This window comes from Mesoplodon densirostris, chromosome 19, assembly GCF_025265405.1.
Source record: "Mesoplodon densirostris isolate mMesDen1 chromosome 19, mMesDen1 primary haplotype, whole genome shotgun sequence".
In the NCBI taxonomy this organism is placed as follows: Eukaryota; Metazoa; Chordata; class Mammalia; order Artiodactyla; family Ziphiidae; genus Mesoplodon; species Mesoplodon densirostris.
In genome coordinates, this window is record NC_082679.1 from 2,323,007 (window position 1) to 2,342,273 (window position 19,267).

The 19,267-nt window shown below is 45.0% G+C and overlaps 1 protein-coding gene across 12 annotated transcripts in view; it reads left to right on the forward strand.

The window, feature by feature from the left end:
- Positions 1 to 10,282: 10,282 nt before the first annotated feature.
- The window catches only part of PEG3 (paternally expressed 3), a 30,996-nt gene continuing 22,011 nt past the window's right edge, over positions 10,283 to 19,267 (forward strand). For 4 of the 12 annotated variants that reach the window (XR_009530624.1, XM_060084300.1, XM_060084306.1 and 1 more), the window contains exons 1-5: positions 10,283 to 10,449; positions 13,907 to 13,978; positions 15,476 to 15,518; positions 15,959 to 15,993; positions 16,157 to 16,654. The gene's annotated coding sequence lies outside the window, so the exon portion shown is untranslated. Of the gene's footprint in view, positions 10,450 to 13,906; positions 13,979 to 15,475; positions 16,655 to 19,267 lie in introns of all 12 variants that reach the window. The other 8 variants (XM_060084309.1, XM_060084308.1, XM_060084310.1 and 5 more) reach the window with 5 other exon arrangements.

A 19,267-nucleotide genomic window follows, 5' to 3' on the forward strand; every position in this document is an offset into this window, starting at 1 on the left:
CCTGTTTATTGAATGGTTGAATAAATGAGTGTCTACCATTTTGCCAGTTCAGGATTAGAGCTTTCTGGTTGGCAAACCAATGTGAGAAAAAAGTATGTGAATAGGGTTTCCCTGGTGGCGCAGTGGTTGAGAGTCCGCCTGCCGATGCAGGGGACACCGGTTTGTGCCCCGGTCCGGGAGGATCCCGCATGCCGCAGAGCAGCTGGGCCCGTGAGCCATGGCCACTGAGCCTGCGCGTCCGGAGCCTGTGCTCCACAACGGGAGAGGCCACAACAGTGAGAGGCCCATGTACCGCAAAAAAAAAAAAAAAAAAAATGTGAATAACCCTGGATTTTTTAAATAAGTATTTTGATTAGCATGTGATAACTTGACTTCAGAGTGATTTTGCTTCCTGTGAGAGAAGGTGCCTAGTGTCCTCTTGGACAGGGACATGTGAGCAGAACTTTGTATAGATGAGCCTTCCTGGCATACAGGAACTCTTGTAGTTCTGAACCTTAACCCCATCTGCCAGACTTGACATAGCATTTTTCTTTTCTAACATCAGACTTGTGACAGGGTTCTCCTTTGCCTATCTTTAATCTTACATGTAATTAACTGTTTGTTTAATATTTGAATTTAGAAGCAGTTTTTCTGAAATAGTTGGTTGCCTTTAATGTGAATGTTTGGTTTTCTGTTATCTTGAAATTCCTTGAGAGGGTTAACAAATAGAAGTAAGTTTACTCTTAAAAAAATTGGTTAGATTTGCATTACTGAGGAACTATACAAATTTGAATACTAAGATAATTACCTATCCAGCACCGAATGTGTACACGAGAGTACTAAATACTGGAGAACTGATTATTAAATTTATTTTGTAAAGTAGTGTTTATCTTAACCTGACTATTCACGCAACAAACCAGCTCTGTGCGGAAAACTTGCAGAGTCAGAGCTCTAGCAGACCTCTCCCGAATACCCACTCAACATCTTCCCTTGCTTGAGCATAAGCATTTCAAATATAGCGTATCCAAAAGGGAGCTCTGGGTTTTCTGCCCTTCCCCTGCCCAAACCTGAGACTCGAAGACTCACTAAACAACACTTCCATCTACCCAGTCACTCAAACCAGAAACGTAGGAATCATTTGCGATACTTTTCTCCTTTGCCACACATACACAAGTTATCAGCAATTTTTGTCTCTTTTGTGTCTTGTATTTGTTCACCTCTCCTTGTCTCCACTGCCACCATGCTAGTTCAGAGCAATGTCATCCTGCCTGGACAGCTGCCTCCTAACTGGTCCTCCTGCTTCCTCTCTTTCCTATCTCTAGTCCTCTAGTTTTCCACACAGCAACGTGAATCATCTCTCAGTGGATTGTGTCAGACCTTATTGAAGTCTTTAATGGCTCCTTATCACATTTAGGATTAAACTCAAGATCTTCATCTGAGCCTGCAGTTCCTAAAGAACTGGTTTTTGCATTACCTGTAAAACCTCATTTTATGCCCTTCCACCCCATTCTTGCTATCCTCCAGCCATTCTGGTGTCTTTTCCATTTTTTTCCTTTATGGTCTTTGTATATTGCTATTTTATCTGTCTAGAATGTTCTTCCCCTTGCTCTTCCCAGGGCTGGCTCTTTCTCACAATTTAGTTTTAGCTTCTTGTCCTCAGAGAAGCCTTCCCTGACTGCTCTATCTAACCACCATATAAAACCCTCCCCCTCCCCACCTCATTTCAGCATCCTGGTTTTTTCTTCAAAGTCCACACCGCAATTTTTAAAGGTTTATTTTGTCAACTTAATATATGTATCTTCCCAGCTAGACTGAAGCTCAAAGACATATATATCAAATAAATGAATTAGGGCAAGGGCTATTTCAATTTTATTTGCAGTGAGCCAAGAACCTGGCCTAGCACTGGTCCTTATATGTAGTAGGTAGTCAAATATTTGTTGAAAGAATGGATGAATAAGCATTCATTGAGAGACTTACATGTATTAAGCTCTGTGCTAATCCATGGGATCATACCACCCAGATAGTAGCCCAATGTATTATAGATTTATTGTAGACCAGAGGTTCTCAAACATTTTTGTCTCAAGACCCATTTACACTCTTGAAAATGATTGAGAACTCCAAAGAACTTTTGTTTATGTGGATTATACCTATCAATATACATAGTTTTAGAAATTAAAACAGAATTTAAAATGTATATTAATTAATTTAAAAATAGGTAGTCCATTACATGTTAACAGAAGCAATATTTGTTAAATTAAAAAAAGACATAATTCCCAAAACAAAAGATTACTGAGAAGAGTGGCATAGATTTACATCTTTGCAAATCTCTTTAACATCTGGTTTAAATGAAAACAGCTAGATTCTCAACTGCTTCAGCATTCACTCTTTCATGATACCACATGTCATATAGCCCCAGTAAAACTCCATTGTACACTTGGGAAAGAAGTGAGAACTACTACTATAGACAATTTAGAAGATAATATTTTTGATTGAGATGGTGCTGTGAGTTCTGCATTCACACTTCAAACCAACCTCTTTTAAATATAAACTTGTAATGATCTAGATATATATGACATCTGTATGGATCAAAAACTGAACAGAAAAACAAGGATTTCTGGGGTTAAAGACATGAACCTGCTGGACTTCTGATCTTTAAATAGGCAGAGGTAGTTAACAATTTGACTGCTGTGGATTAATGAGGTCCAGAAGCCTATTGAGGTCCCAGGCTCATTGTGTCAAACAAGGGCTGAGGTGATATTCTCCTGACGTGAAATGAGACTGCAAAAAGCCAGTAATAGTTACTCAGAGCTCCAGCTTATATTATGAGCAGTGGCAGGAGATAAAAACATGGCCATGCAGAGTGGACCCAGTCTAAGCTTAAATTTTGCTCAGTGACTAATATTAACCCTTTATCGCATGGCACAGAGCCCCCAGTTGATGATATAAGACTTGTCTCACGACTAAGTTTCTCAGGGGCAAAGCAGACACTACCAAAAAGAAAAAAAAAAAGGCTAGATATGGAGGGAAGAGATGGGTGGGGTAGGGGGAGATATCCCATAGGAGAAACACTTAGAAATTAAAATTGCAAAGCACTCAGTTAAACATAGGAAAACTTACAATAAGTAAGACAACAAAGTCAGTCAGGATATGAATTCATTCCTGACAAAATGCCATTCTAACAGTTTTAGTTTGACTTTAAGATTCTTGAAAGATAAAGAACAGTATTAATAAAATGTTCATCCATTTGAGAAAGGTGGATATAAAAAAGTACTGATTAAAAATCTGAGACATGAAAAAAAATAGCCATTGTAAAACACATGGGAAACAGTATGTTGGATGCAGTTAGAAAGAGGAGTTTCTCAGAAAAAAACCCAGAAAAGAATATGAAAAATAGAGAAGATAAATGGAGGATAGATTAAGAAGGGCCAATATACTCTAATAGTTTGAGAAGAATAGGATAGAGTTGGAATGACAGAATATATTGGCCAAGAATTCTCCAGAACGGAAGAAAGACCTTCATTGGTCACACAACTCCTGAGCAGGATAAACAAAAATAAATCCATATGTAACATCTTTTGAAAAGCTACAGAGGAAAAAACCAGTGTTAGGAACATTTAGCAATGTTAAGTGTTGAAGACAATAGAATAATATCTTCAAAATAAGGAGAGAAGGGGCCTCCCTGGTGGCGCAGTGGTTGAGAGTCCGCCTGCCGATGCAGGGGATACGGGTTCGTGCCCCGGTCTGGGAGGATCCCATATGCCGCGGAGCGGCTGGGCCCGTGAGCCATGGCCGCTGGGCCTGCGCGTCCGGAGCCTGTGCTCCGCAACGGGAGAGGCCACAACAGTGAGAGGCCCGCATACCGCAAAAAGAAAAAAAAAAAATAAAAAAAATAAGGAGAGAAGATAAGGGTCACTTTAGAATTCCATACCTAGGTAAACCGTCATTGAAAAAATACCTTTTAAAGCCATTGTTAGAAATACAAATAGACTGCCTGAAAGGCTTATTTAAGGATTTATTACAATGAGAAAAAAAAGAAGCTAGAGAGAAGGAGTAAAATTCAAGAAACAAGAATAAATTATCAAAATATCAATAAATATAATCATTGACTGTAAAAATTGTGCTTTTAGTTGTTTAAAAATGTATAGCTAAAATTCTAGACAGTAACCAGGAAAGTGGGAATAGGAAATTCAATGAATTGCTAAGATATGCCAGGATCCTTTATTATTTTATACTCTTAAAAAATATGTACTTGTATATAAATTAGGAATTTAAAGATAGACAATAAAACAACTGAAATATAATTCAAAGCTTTCAAATTAGCAAAGGGAAAAAAGAGAAGTAAAGAAAACTTGATCAACTCAGTAGAAGGCAGGAAAGTAGAAAATAAGAAGCAAAGGAAAAGGCACATTTAACAAGCAAATATATCAGAAATTTAAAATGTGATCGATTCACTCCCCTGTTAAAGGCAGACTTCTAGATTAATATCTTTGATATCTGCTTTAGAGGAAATCATGGACTTGTTCCTACCTAAAAACATGGCCTTGAAATATATAAAGCAAAAGCTAAAAGAATTACCAGGAGCAATGGATGAAACCATAGGCATAATGGGATATTTTATTATAATTATTTAGAACTGATATATCAAGCAGACAGAAAATTAATAAGAATACTGAAAATGTAAATACAAAGAAAGCTTGCTCTTATGAACATAAATAGAAATTGGTACCTGATAGTTAGAGAATGCTTATTCTTTTCTAATACATTGAACAATTAAAAATTGATTACATCCTAAGACCACAAAGGAAATTTTAACAAATATCCAGTAATCACATATAGGCCATATCATTTGGCTATAATGCAGTTAAATTAGAAATCTATAATCAAAAGATTTTTAAAGAACTTGAAAACCTAAACACATTCCTTAATGTGACTAAGAGGAAATCTAATTGAAACAATGGAATATAGTACTAAACAACAATGAAATAAATACATGGAATGCAGTTCAAGTGGTACTTGAAGGGAATGTTACAGCCTTAAATGTACCTGTTAAAAATTAAGAAAGGTTAAAGGTAAATGAGTTAAATATGCAACTTAAGTTGCTAGGAAAAGAAACTCAAATAAGTAGAAGGAAGGAAATAATAAAATAAAGAACAGAAATTAATTAAATGGAAAAGAATAAAGAATATGGTCAAAAGACCAAAAGCACTTTAAAAGACATAAAATTGTCAAATCTTTAGTGAAACTGATGATAAAAACAAGAATAGGTTAAATGATATTAGTAACAGAAAAGGGGACAAATTATTAATTACCAATGAGGACTAGATTAAAAATCAAAAGAAGGGCCTCCCTGGTGGCGCAGTGGTTGAGAGTCCGCCTGCCGATGCAGGGGATACGGGTTCGTGCCCCGATCTGGGAGGATCCCATGTGCCGCGGAGCGGCTGGGCCCGTGAGCCATGGCCGCTGGGCCTGCGCGTCCGGAGCCAGTGCTCCGCAACGGGAGAGGCCACAACAGTGAGAGGCCCGCATACCGCAAAAAGAAAAAAAAAAAAAAATCAAAAGAATACTGTGAATAATTATGTGCTAATAAATTTAAGTGAGGTGGACAATTTTCTTGGAAAATATAAATGACTAAAATTGACTCAAGACAAAGCAGAAATATAAGTACAAAGCTAAGGAAACTAAGTCAAAAATATTCCATGCAAAAAGACATCAGATTTAGACAATTTTATAGTGAGTTATATTAAACTTTCAAAGATCAGAGAATCTCTATTTTTTATGAACTGTCATAGAGAATATAAGCAGCAAGGTAATAATCCAAATAATTTTATAAGGCTAGTGTAACCTTGATGCCTAAAAGAAACAAGTATAATAAAGTAAGAACTTAGGTGCAAAAACAAAAAAATATAACCCAGTAGTATCCTCCTGTATGTGTATATAAATCAGACCCTCATAATCATGATTAAGTAGGGATTAGGAACGCAACATGTTTCAACATCAGAAAATTTGCCTTAATTCTCCACATTAACAGATTATATAAAACAAAGTATAATCTTCCCAATAGATAATAAAGTCATTATATAAAAATTAAACTTATTCATGATAAAATTTTTAGAAAACTAGAACTAAAGGGAATTTCCTTAACCCCCAACAAAGAGGCTCTACAAAAAAGCTTATTGTGAACATTTTTACTTGGTACTGAAAGAAAAGTATCCCCTTTCAAGTCTAGAACAAGTCTTATTCCATATCACCCCAGAATGCATTATGATAGAAATGAGATATAATTGTCAATAAAAATTAAAAATTGTCATTAATAAACAGTTTAACATTTTAAAATATCCAGGAAAATCTGAGAGAAACTATTAGAACTAACAAATAGAGGTCAGCAAATTCACTGGATTAAAAAAATCAACATATAAAAGGCAAGAGCAGATAATTCTTCTCAAAAACTCATAACCCAAGACAAATCATGAGAAAATATTAGACAAACTCAAATTGAGAGATTTCCTACAAAAACCTGACTAGTACTCCTCAAAACTGCTAAAGTTATGAAAAACAAGGAAATACTGAGAAGCTGTCACAGCCTGGAGTTGTCTAAGGAGACATAACAGCTAAATGTAATGTGGCGTTCTAGATGGGATCCCAGGACAGAAGGAAGACATTTATGGGAAGTTTGTAGCTTAATTACTAGCTTTGCACTAATGGTAATTTCTTCATTTTGACAACGTACCAAAGTTAGGTAAGATGTTAACCTCAGGGGAAAATGGGTAAGGAAGGTTTACACTATCTTTGCACCTTTTCTGTAAATAGGTTATTTTTAAAAAGCTATACTACTGCTGTAACCCCAAAATAACCAGTTAGGTAAGTAATAGGAAGAAAGACCTCCTAAAGTCAAATAAGATCTTAAAGGGAAAAAAATTACAATGTACTGTTGGTGGCTGTAGATGACATGAATAAATGGGTAGCACAGACCATAGGCAAAGATGGGAGGTCTTGATAAAACGTTTTCGGTCCTCTTTAAATTTCTCTATGGATTTAGTAAAATGTCAGTTGAGGGCTAAGAATAACCAAAGACACTTTTGAAAAACAAGCTAGGGCAATTGTCCTTCCAGTTATCAAGATACTGTAAAGCTCCAATAATTAATATGATGTGTAAATGCATACAGATAAACAGATGGGCCAGTGGGACAGACTAGAGAGTTTAGGAACAGGTCCACTTGTACAGAAACATGACATATGTCAAGAGAAAAATTAGATCCATACCACAGAACATACATAAAACTAAACCTAAAAAACTAAGACTTCAGGCTATTATAATATCTTTATGACTTCAACGTGGAGAGGGATTTCTTAAGGTATAAAAAGCAGAAATCTGAAGGAAAAGATTATTAAATTTTACAGCACAAATATTTAACATTCTTCCATGACAAAAGATATTGACGCCTTTTAACCTTATATGGATTTTAGACTTATATTGAAGTGTGTTTGGGGTAGGGAATAGGAGGTAATTCAAGCTGCAACACGATGTCTTATTCTCAGTTAAAGAAGATCACCCTGGATGCTGTCTAGAGAATATTGGAGGGAAGGGTTTGGAATGGAAGCAGGTAGTCAAATGAGTGGGCTGATATCTAGGGGAAATCGTGGTAATTAGGACTATCATGCAGAGGAAAAACATAGGACAAATTTGGGATGTATCTCGGATGTAGAGTCAGCAGGACTTGCTGACGAATTGGATGTTGATGGTAAGGGAAAGGGGAATCGAGAACAATTGCGAGATTTTTGGCTACTGCAACTGGTGCTGTTTATAGAAACGGGGAAAAGGGAAATTACTATTTGTTTTCAATGTTTTGAGTTGCCTGTTAGGCATCCTGGTAGAACAGTCAGCTGTTAAGCAGATAGTTGGATATATGAGACTGGGCTTCTGCGGAGAGTTCCGGGGCAGAGGGAGCTGTTGGCATGCAGGTGCTATTTAAACCATAAGGCTAGGTGAGACTACTACCTAGGGAGTGGACGTTGACGGAGAAGGCTAGTGACTGAGTTCTGAGCCTTGGGAGGTTGAACAAAGCAGAAGCCAGCTAAGAGGACATGGGAAAACCAGGGCAGTAGAGTGTCTCTGAAAATAAGATAGTTTTTGTTATCATTGTTTGTTTTAATGAGGATGTTGAATGTTACTGAAAGATCAAGTGAGATTAAGAACAAGTTTCCTAGCCACATGGAGAACTGCTGGAATTGCCAAGCAGTTCCAGGGGTGTGGAAAGGAGGGAGCCCGTGTGGCATGCCAGGGGGAGAGAATGTGTGGAAAGGCTGTTGAGTCGGTGACAGAAGACCGCTCTATCAAGAGGGCTTTTTTGGTGGGCGCAGGGAGAGAGTGCTGAGCAAAGGGGTAGTAGGTGGAGAAGCTCTGAGAGCACGTGATATTTGATGGGAATGAACGACCTGGGATCCAGAGAAAAATCTGTGTTGCCGATAGAGGTCTTTGAGGAGGAGAGAGGGGATGGGGTCCCTAGAGTGCATTAAAATCACCTCCTAAACCATAACCAGACTTTAGGATCCCCTGAGGAGCTCCAAAACAAACACCTCTCTGGGACCCTGGGCACCTGCAATGTTTGACAGCTCCCCCAGGGGATCCTAATGTGTGGCCAGATTTGAAAACGTCTGACCTAAGGGTAGTACCACAGTCACTTGTAGTGGTGCCTCTAGAATTTCTATAGAAGCTCCCGGGGAATAATTTTCAAAGGTACAGAGCAAACACAATGTTTTCATTCAGATTTTATGTTTATGTGGCACTGCTGGGTGAGAAGAGACTGCTGAAGACTTGGGGAGTTTCAAACATCCCCCACCCCAAAAGCCAGTAGTTCTTAATGTACCCAGCAACCACTGATTTATAAATATTTATACTTACTAAGTATAAAATTTAAATTTGGGTATCATGTTCTTTGTGCTTAGGTAACCTGCTTTTTGTAATTAACTGTATCTTACGAATCTTTTTTTAAAATTAAAAAATTACATTTTAACTGGCCACATAAAATTGCAGTGTATGGCTTTGCCAGAATACAATTTATTTCTTCCGCAGAGTACATTTTTCTAATAAAAAATGATGCTACGTGAATATGCCTGCATATAATCGTTCGTACCTCTTAGCTTATTTCGTTTCCCTTAGCTCCTGGAGAGTGGAATCGTTGGGTCAAAGGGTGCATCCGTGAGCTTTTTGTAATTCATTGATTCTACTACTGGGAAAGAGATGCGTATTTCTGGCCAGGAGATTCAAAGAGTATGGACTGGAGACGGGAAAGATCCCTCCTCCATCTTCCTTCCCCTCATCCCTTTTCCCTAGAGGTAACCCGCTAACAGTTTCTTGTACACTTTCCCAGAGGCTTTACCTGCGTGTGTGTTCATCCTTAACAAACAAATGAAAACACTTACCGGGTCGTGTCTGCAAACTTCGGCCACTTGAGTGTTTGACTAACTCTATTGAGTCCTCGGCCGTCGTTCGTCCCGAGTGGCGCTACTCGTCGTTTCCCGCCGCACACGGGTTTCCTCACGCGTCTGTGTGCCCTGCGCGGCCGACGGTCTGGGTGGACCACGGGTGGGAATGACCCAGCCTGTCCCAGGCGGCGACGCGCGAGGCCGCCTCAGGAGAGCATCCGCTAAACCGTGCTGGTCCGGGCTCTCGGTTTTACGTTTCTTTGGGAGTCAGGTCGTGAGTTTTGTCCTGTAGGTCTGTCAGCCATTTGTATTTTCCTGTGAATTGCCAGTTTCCTCCCTTTTTGCCCATTTTTCTGGCTTGGTTTGGTCTTTACCATATCGGTTTCCAAGAGGTCTTCGTTTATTAGGGAAGTTAGCCCCGTGTCTTTCATGTGTCCCAGGCGGAAAAGTCTCGTCTCCCACTTTCTCGTTTGTCTTTAACTTCGACATACATATTTTTGTCTGCCGGATTTTCATTTTCTTAGACAAATGTATGGGTTTTTTTTTTTTTCTTTTTCTTCAGAGGTTTTGCGTTTGGGAGTCGTTAGCGGGCCTTTCTCCGCGTCACCCCCCTTCTTTGTTTGGGGGTCGCACACCCATTCCCCCTCCCCCTTTTCCAGACCCTTCCTCAGGGCCCCTAGCGTTGGCTCCGTTGACGTCAGCCTCCTGCCTTCGCGCCAAGCCATCGCCACAGCAACCGCGGCCTGATTGGCAGGGCTTGGGGGCGTGGCGAGGGGGCCCAGGGCGTGTAGCGCTGCCTCTGATTTGCCCGCGCCGGGGCCCCGCCTCTGCGGAGAGCCTGACAAGGAGTCGCGGGCCAGGGCTCGGTGCAGACGCCGGGAGCTGCGGGAGGACGAGGTCGGAGAGGAAGAGTGGACATGTCCACCATGGGCTGGTGGCGCCGCCGGGTGCCCGGAGCCGTGTGGGGGCAGTAGACTGTGCGCGGGCTGCGCCGTGGCCGACCTTCGGCCAGGGGCGGGGCGGTGCCTTGAGGTGCGGTGTGGTGAGGTGAGTCCGGCCGCCTCGGCCCGCACATCCGCGTCTGGACGGTGCGCGGGGATGGGACGCCGGAGGTTCGGGACCCTGGTCAGCGGGCGGGGGCTGCCGCGTTTGCCGCAGCGGCGCCATCTTGCGCTGCCGGCCGGAGTCTGTGGTGGGGGCTCCCGTGCCACCTTTCCTGGGCGTAGTGGGGGACAGGGATGGCTGGCCGTCCTGGGCAGGGGGCGGGAAGGCCGCGGGCTCTTGTCACCGCAGTCCGCTGGGGTGGGTGCCAGAGAAGTGGCGGGCCATCCCTAACGAGCGCGGGAAGGCTCAGTGCGCCCCCCCCCACGCGCCCCGCCCTCCCGTTTCCACAGCTTGGTCAGAGGGCTGCAGAGGACACCCCATCCCACGGGGTTCCAGATTGGCCAGGTCCCCTCCGGCCGCCCCTGCATCCTTGCTGGTCTTTGGGGGCGGGGCTTGCTTGCCGCAGTGGCAGCGGGAGGAGCTATGGGGCGGGGCCGAGGGCAATCGTGCCTGCGGGATGTTTTTCTCTGGGCGGTGACAGACTGCGGGCCCGCCCATCCTGGCGTCACTTTTGATATGTCGGATAAGAGTGGCTGCGCAGGCGCTGTCCTGATTGGTTGGTGCGGGCTGGGGTGGGGCCAAGGGCTGTCTTGACTGCAGGTCTCAAAAGAGATCGACTGGTCGAGCCCTGCCTACCTCTGCGCCATCTTTGATGGGGGCGGCTGAGGATCGCTGCGCATGCGCGGCCTGGTCTCGGCTGGGTGGCCACAGGGGCGGGGCTGAGGGTAGCGGTGCCCTGTGTTCTTTGCCGTGATTGAAGGCTGCAGGGGTCCTGCTACCTCACACCGTCTTTGCTGGTCACGGGCCTGGCCGCCGACGCTTGCCGCCGACGCTTGCCGCCGACGCTTGCCGCGACGTGCCACCCTGACTAGCGTAGGTTTTGAGGTCTGACTTGAGATTGGGCGACGGCTGGTGACTGGGGGGCTGTTTTATCGGCAGGGTCCATGTGGCCCAGAGTTTGCCAACACTGTTGTTGCTGGAGAGCTGTCCTGAGGGACAGGGCTACGGGCTGTCATTGTGCCCGCTGTTTCTCCTTGGTTGGTCTGGGGGTTGCAGAGCATCACTCCTTGCCCTGTCGTTGCCTTCCCGGACTGCTTTCACCTTGGGATGTTTCTGGCTGCATCTTTTGGCTGGGGGAGGGCTGGGGCGGGGGGTGCCGCCCAGCCGTGTTTCGCAGGTGCCCTGTCAACTGGGCTGAAGGGGTGGGGCCGCGAGCCGTCTTTGGGGACAGACAGCATTGCAGAGCCCTGCCCACTCTGATCCTGTGCTTGTTGGCCGACAGGTGGCGCCTAGGCTATTTGAGCAGGCACTGTTATGAATGAGGGCGAAGCTGCAGGGGGCGGGCCGGGGGAGGGGCTGCAGAGCCCTGCCCACTCTAGCACTGTTTGTTGGCCGTCAGGTGGCGCCAAGGCTTACTGCGCAGGCGCCATCTTGAACGACTGTGGGGCTGCAGGGGGCAGGCCGAGGGAGGGCTACAGAGCCCTGTCCAGTCTAGTGCTGTTTGTTGACTGACAGGAGGCGAGCAAGGCTTACTGTGGAGGCGCCGTCTTGAATGCTAGCGGTGCTGTCTGCTGGGGTGGGCCCAAGGGAGGGGCTTTTATGCTTTGTATGAGTAACAGGGCACTGCAGACCATTTCCCATCTAGCGCTGTGTACTTTGGCCTAGGAGTGGTAGCTGAAGCTTACTGTGCAGGCGCCATCTTGAATGACGGTGGTACTGCAGGGGCAGCCCGAGGGAGGGGCTGCAGACCCTTGCCCACCTAGTGCTCTGCCGGCCGACAGGTGGCGGCCGAGGCCTACTGCGCAGGCGCCATCTTGACTGACACTGGGCCGGCTATAGGGGGCGGGCCCGAGGACAGGGCTGCGGAGCCCTGCGGCCCTTGCTTTCTGCGCATGCGCCATATTGAGTGCCAGTAGGACTGCGGGGCGGGCTGTGTATGGCGTCCTGGGAGATGGAACTCACCCCGCCGTCTCCGCTGCGCAGGCTCCAGGTGGACCGCTGCTTGCCGCTGCGGCACATCTTGGCTGCCGCGCGACGGCGCCGTGTTCCCTGGAGGGCATGCAGAGCCTTGTCCCTGGGACTGTGGGACGGGTTTCAACTGCGCATGGCCGGGGTCACTTAGGAAAGTGGGAATTTTAATAGATTTGGGGAAGGGGGGGATCCAAGTGAGAAGGCGGAGGAGAGGGTGGCAGGCTCTGAGGGCGGTGGGAGGTGACGTGAAGGAAAAGGCCTCAAGCCCGTAGACAGCCTGGAGAATGTGGAGCGCGGACGGTTATGAGGGAGGCGTGGCGTGAGAAATGATGGGACGGGGGAGGGGCTGGCAGGTGAGGCGGGGCTGGGAGGGGCGGGGCGAGAGGGAGCAGCCCTGGATTCCTTGTTTGTGGGCGGGACCTAGTTATATATCCGCCCATGACTGATAGCGTTAACATAAACCAGAGCCATAGTCCTGAAGGTGCGTCCCCTAGGGGCCTCTGATTGATCGAACGCATGCTCTGAGGCACAGTGGGACTTGAAACATGTTGTGTCCACGGGGATCATGTTGACAACCTCAACTATTGTGTAAGGTTAACTAATAATACCATTATCTACTGGTAATGTTGATGATAATAGCATTAAGATTGTAATATAAGCTAGTCTTTCATGCTACTTAGATGTACAGCACAGTAAAATTTCTGGCATTGCATCACTGGCTATCGCATGGCAGAACTGGAATTTTACTCACCTTTCTAAGGGGTGCCTATATCATTATTCCACAAGGTTTCCATGAAAAATGTCTGTAGATGTACTGTTTTCCAAACTGACGTTAGTTGATCTGTAATTGCCATGAGTTCTGAGGTTGAGTTTTCTGAGCCTCTGCTTTTTTGTGTGTGAAATAAGTAGAAAATAATGTGGTGGTGGAATTAACAGAGATGCTAAAAGTAAGGTGCTAATAAGCACTGTATGAGGCACGTAATTAGCAGTAAATAATACTACCTTCTAAGCCATTTTTTCCCTCCAATTTGTACCTGCAGTGTGTGTCCCTTGCGTTTAGAGGGATGGCCAGTGCAGCATAGCTAATAAGTGGGAGATTGGGGTCTTAAATAGGATTTCTCAATCCCAAGTCTTTACTGTTTTGCTCTGCTTATTAGAGAAGTTTCTAAGACACTCAGAGATTGGCTTGCACACGATTGACATACCCTCACTGGAAAAAAGCTATGATTATAGCCAGGGTACAACATACACCCCAGGGAGCAATGCCGATGGCCCTTCCACCCTGGGAGGAGAAGCTGTTCTTCTTGGTCTCATTTTACCTCTACCACTGTAGGAGATAAAGATGCAGCTGTGTGGGGTCATTTCCAGCCTGGAACTTCAGTAATTGGGAAGTAAGTTCGGTGTCTCACGTTTTCTTTTCCTTCCCCAGCTCTATCTCTTCTCCGAGACGACGTGCAAGAGGAAGAGGGACTAGGTCCAAACGCCAGGTGGCGGTCTCCAGGTGAGCTGAGTTCCCTCCTCACGGTGCCACGCCCATCCTTGAAGTGAGCACATTCTTCCTCAACCTGACACTTTCCTACTGTACACGTGTTCCATATGGCCACACGAGCACCCTGTGTGCTCTCTGAGAATGCACAGGCTCTTCTGGTGGATCATGTGTTCACCAAATTCTCCTTGGTCTTCGCAACATTCAGCTACTCCTTCAGGCCTGCCCTTTCTTTCTTATTGGGTGAATAAAGAAACATGAGAAATTCATTGATTCATCTATCAAACATGGCCCCAAGTGGAAAAGGAAGTGTTTTCCTGGAGCTCATAGTCTTTTGGGTAATGAAAGACATTGAAAAAATAATTGTGTGATTCATGCCTTTGAAAGAGAAGGTTCACTTCAGGCAGTTAACTTAATCTGGGAGAGGCCATGTAGGGTCTCCCTGAGAAGGTGAGGGACATTAAAGCTGAGCCCTGAAGCGTGGTGGATGGTAGTATGTCGTGAGAAGAGCAGTCTTAAGGGAGCTGGGAGTCCAGGATCTAGTCTAGGCTAGAAGCCTAGAACAAAGGAAAGAAAAGAGTGGTGTTTGAGGTGAGAAAAAGGTAAAGTGGGGCTGCACTGTGAAAGGCTTTGCAATCCATGGTAGGTAATTTGGCTTGGTCTGAAGCACCATGGGAAGCCATGGAGGTACCTAACCATGGCAGCACCATGATAATCAGATTTGTGTTTTAAAAATATAATCTGGTTGCAGGGTTCAGAAGGGGAGGGTAGAAACAGTGGGTCCAGGAAGACCACTTCAGATCTGGGTGAGAGATGGTGGCTTGGGTTAGGGTCACAGAAGAGGGATAAGTGAATTGGATGGATCTGAGAGAGGTACTGAAGAAAGGGACTCAGTAGGGCTTGTACTCTTTGTTCATGGTTTGCCGACTGATTCAGACCCTACTCAGTGAATCATATCATGGGGGGAAGTGAGCAAAATAGCCAAATATTGCTCATTCTGTCAGCAAGCATTGATACTGTGCCTGATCCGGGACATGATCCTGCTGGACTTCGGGTCTCTGGAAGTGAGTGACATAATCCGTGGTCTCAGTGTCTATTGAATGAGAACTCCAATTAAGTAGAGAGTAAGAAAGCATGCTTACCAAGATTGGCGGCCATGCTGATGGCATATTACCACCCAGGGAAAGACTAACATGCTGTCCCAATGAGCCCCCGGGGGTGGGTTGGTTTTTTCTGGCCTTGGTGAATGCTCCAGACAGCGGTCCAGTGTCTGGCGCTCAAGCCTTTGCAGACTCAGGGGCCCTACTTCACCTGAGGACTCATTTTACATCAGTAGATTCACGTTAACGAAGCTAAGCCATAATGAATTACTGGTTTATGTTGGAAAATAGTGTGACCAAATACGATGTTCCTGTTTTCTCAATTTTGGTAATCGATTCATGGTGGGAGAACACTACCACAGGAACCCAGATATTCAAAAGTACGCATGATCAGCACATTCTCTCCTTGTAGGCAGACCTAAATGGGAAAGGAAGCCATAGTGAGAGCTCGCTTGGTGAGTATGGAATCAGAATGAGAGGATGTGGAAAAGCTTTGGTAGCACTGGCCTGTAAGGTCGCCTGGGGATACCATCTGGTTTCAATGAAGCTCTTGCTAGGGTCACCAGGACACCAGAAGCCCCTTGTCTGCAGCCCCCGCCCTCCCCAGTCTCCATTCACATTAGGTCTGACCGGAGTAGCGTGTGCTCTCCTATAGATGGTTAAATGAACCATGCTTTGTGGTCTGCCTTTTCATGCCCTCACCCCTTTTAAGAAAAAAAAAATCTGATCAGCCAGTTACTGATGTAAAAATTGGTCAGATATGTCCTACTGGCACAGAAGAGGTTTTATCTCTTTAAAGTAACTCTTTTTCTTGAATCATTTGGGGGCTGACCATAAAACTAAACTCTTAGTTACTGTTTCCTCTTTTTTGAAATTTTTGGGGAAATTCCTCCAGAATGGACAACGATAAGGAACTTTTGCTGCAGAGTGGTAAGTGCTCAGTGTATATGATGGAGGTAAGCCCAGGGCGACATGGCGACTATCTGCCAGGAGCCACCTGAGAGTCCAGAGGGTGGAGTCGCGGCTGGTCTGGTAGGGGTAGTGTTTGTTTACTCCATGCTCACATTCCCCTGTGAAATTGTTACCCAAACAGCCTCTATTGTCCACATGTACCTGTTCATGGTTGACTGGACCACACTGGACGCATCAGCCTAGAGCAGTGGTTCTCAAAGTACGGCTCCTGGCATGCTTCCTGGATGGCTGTTTCCTGGGGAGCCACAGACCTCCTAAATACCCACCCCGGAAAGGCTGGTGCCTTTCTCCCAGGCACCCCAGGCTTGAGAGCCACATCCTGGAAGGCATCGAGCTGTAGTGTGCACTCGTAATGTCGGAGAGGGGGTGAGCAGAGGCACAGGCTGGCCCAGCTGGCAGTGTTGGGTACCTGAGCCGGGAGGTAAGGCGGGCCCAGGCTGGGACAGCACTTCCCTCCACGTGGCGCTGAAGGAGAGAATGTCGGTTTGCAGAAAGAGGCAGGAGAAAGGAGCAAACGAGCAGAGAAGAGACCGCACACCCTGCTGTCCCTGAGAAGCGAAGAAAGTAACTTCCTCGGTTCGTGACTTTAAAGTTCTCAATTCCAGCCCCCTTTAATGAGGTAGGTAGAATGAGAGAGGGGCTGAATCTAGGTGCGCTGTGATGAGGCACCAAATTAAGTAAGTAGAAACGGGCTTGGAGAAGAGACCATGAGCTTCTCTCACTCGTGGTGGGATGTGGGGAACCTGAGGTCACACAGGAGGCCACAGAATTTCTTTACCTCTCCTCACGCATCCAACCACATTTCCAGCCACCACTAGTTGAGTTCCTCCCAGTTCAGTTGGACACTTGACCCACTGGTCCTTTGATTGAGGCCAAAGACCCCCCCACTTGTGGCAGGGGTGCCTGATGACTTCCATCTTTGTTTCAGATGAATTAATTGTGAGACTGTGCTTTTGTTTTCTATGCATTTTTATGAAATAGAAGTAAAGGGCTATAAAATACTCAAGAGAATGGCATAAACACCTCCACATGGACCACAGGGGCAACACTTGTCCAGCAGGCAGGACCACTGCCCTGTGGTTGGAGTCCAGCTCTTGCCCGAAACTAACTCTGCATACACTGCTTACGACGCACACGTTTCATGCTTAGATGTCCCGTGCATTTAAGAACAGGTCTTTGGAGGTTGAAGAACAGCTGGAACCCCGTAATCCCCTCTGCCCGGTGTGGGGGGTGAGACCTTTTTCTGACCAGCTGTCCTTGTTTGTCTCCTCTCCTTCCCTTTCCTTGGAGTTAGTGGCCTCCCTTGGCCCCTATGACCAGAGTCAGACTGGGTCCCTGTGTGTCCCCATCTTCGCCCCCGTCCTCTGAATGTGGTCAGACCTTTGGCTTTTAAAATCCTGCCCTTGGGTACTACTTGACTCACGCTAGGACTCCTGCTGCAGAGAGAGTGCAGAGGGAGATGTGGGAGCTTCAGTAACTAGGGTGTGTGGGAGCCTACCTCCAGGCCCAGAAACAAAGCTGATGGGTTTGCCACGTGGCCAGAACTGAGTGTGAACAGTGAGACCGAGAGGACAGCTGGCAGTGAGGTCGGGGTCTAGGTGTGGCGCCCCAGCAGTGGTGCTCTGGCCCAAAGGGTGTGTGGGGAGGGGAGGACTCCACGGGAGCACTGTGGGTGGTCGGAGAGAGGGGGAGCCACCCAGGGGAGGGGGTGCTGATGCGCAGTGACTGGCGCAGAGGAGAGGACGGACAGACAGCAGCTGAACTTCCAAATTTATATTCAGGGTTTTTTTTCTGATGGTGAACTTAAACTCACATTCTAAGTTGAAATGCAAAATGAAGTATCTTTTATTAATCATTTATTTTTTTGATTTTCCCCACTTTATGCATGGTCTTCATACAAGTTTTTATGGAAGTTTTCTTCCAGTTTGGTTTTGTATGTACTTCCATACGTTTAAGTACCTATGTAGTTTTTTGGGTTTTTGGGTTTTTTTTACGTAAATGAGATCATGCCCAATTCACTAACACTTCAAACTCAGGCTACCAGAGTGAAGTATGTGGGGTGTTAGGCAGTAATATTTGGTTGTGGGAGAGTGCATGGTGTGCCATCTGGTGAGCTCATGTCACGTGCCCATCACGTTTACAGTCTCCATTATATGTGTGTTTCTGTGTGTGTGTGAACGTAATATTGTGCAGCTATTTAACAACATCTACAATAACTTCTGTATAAATACATCTCCATCTGCAGCTTTGATTTCCAAAACTTCATTTTATTCCATTGTGTGGACATCCTCATTGTTTTCTGTGTACATATAAATGAGTATATTTGCAGTAAGAATGCCACATATGCTGTATAATTTTATGCCCTTGTGTTTTCATTTAATGCTTTAAACATTTTTTACATTGGTCATTTCCATCAAGTGTAAATAAACTGGTATATCCATAGAATGGAAGACTATGTGGCCTTTAGAAAGAATGATATCAATCTATATGTACTGGTTGGAAAGATGTCTATCAAAAATTACTGGGTTTAAAATACACACAGAACTCCTGGTATGATCTCATTTTGGTAAAACCAAGATGTTATCTGTACAGACTTTAAAAGGTTTAGTACAGGAACAAATAGGATCACTGGACGTGGCTTGCAGTTTCTACGTTGGATAATCTGTAATGTTTGAATGTTGTACTGTCTTCTACGTTTGTAATCAGAAAATAAAGCTACAAAGTTTCTTGGCAACATGACTTAATGTTACATGACATTTTCTTAAAGATTTTATCTGTTTTCATTTCTTTTTGCATGATGAAATTTTGGAGGAATGCTCTCTTTTGAGGACAATGATTTATTTTTCTGAGAACAAAGTATGTTTGTCATTGGCCTTAGTGGCCTTTGCCTTCTAGAGATGAAATACTGAACTTCTTGGAGGAGAGGACAGACACTGGCACTGCTGTTATTGGTCTTTCCTAATGTCAGACAGAGGCCTGCTCCAACCTTCTTAGAAATCCATACTCGAATAGCCGGTCAGAAATGGAAGTGTTGGCTGACTTTTCTTGCCACTTTCCTTAAAATGACCCTTTATCATTTACTCCTAAGGAAGTTCCTAGTTAGTATTTAAACAGTTCATGCTTTTCTTGATTTAAAAGTCTTTCTTTACTATAAACTAAATTCCCACATGTGTATATACTTCCACACGCGTCAGATTCTGGAGTGTGTTATGTTCCATCAGTGTATTTGTCA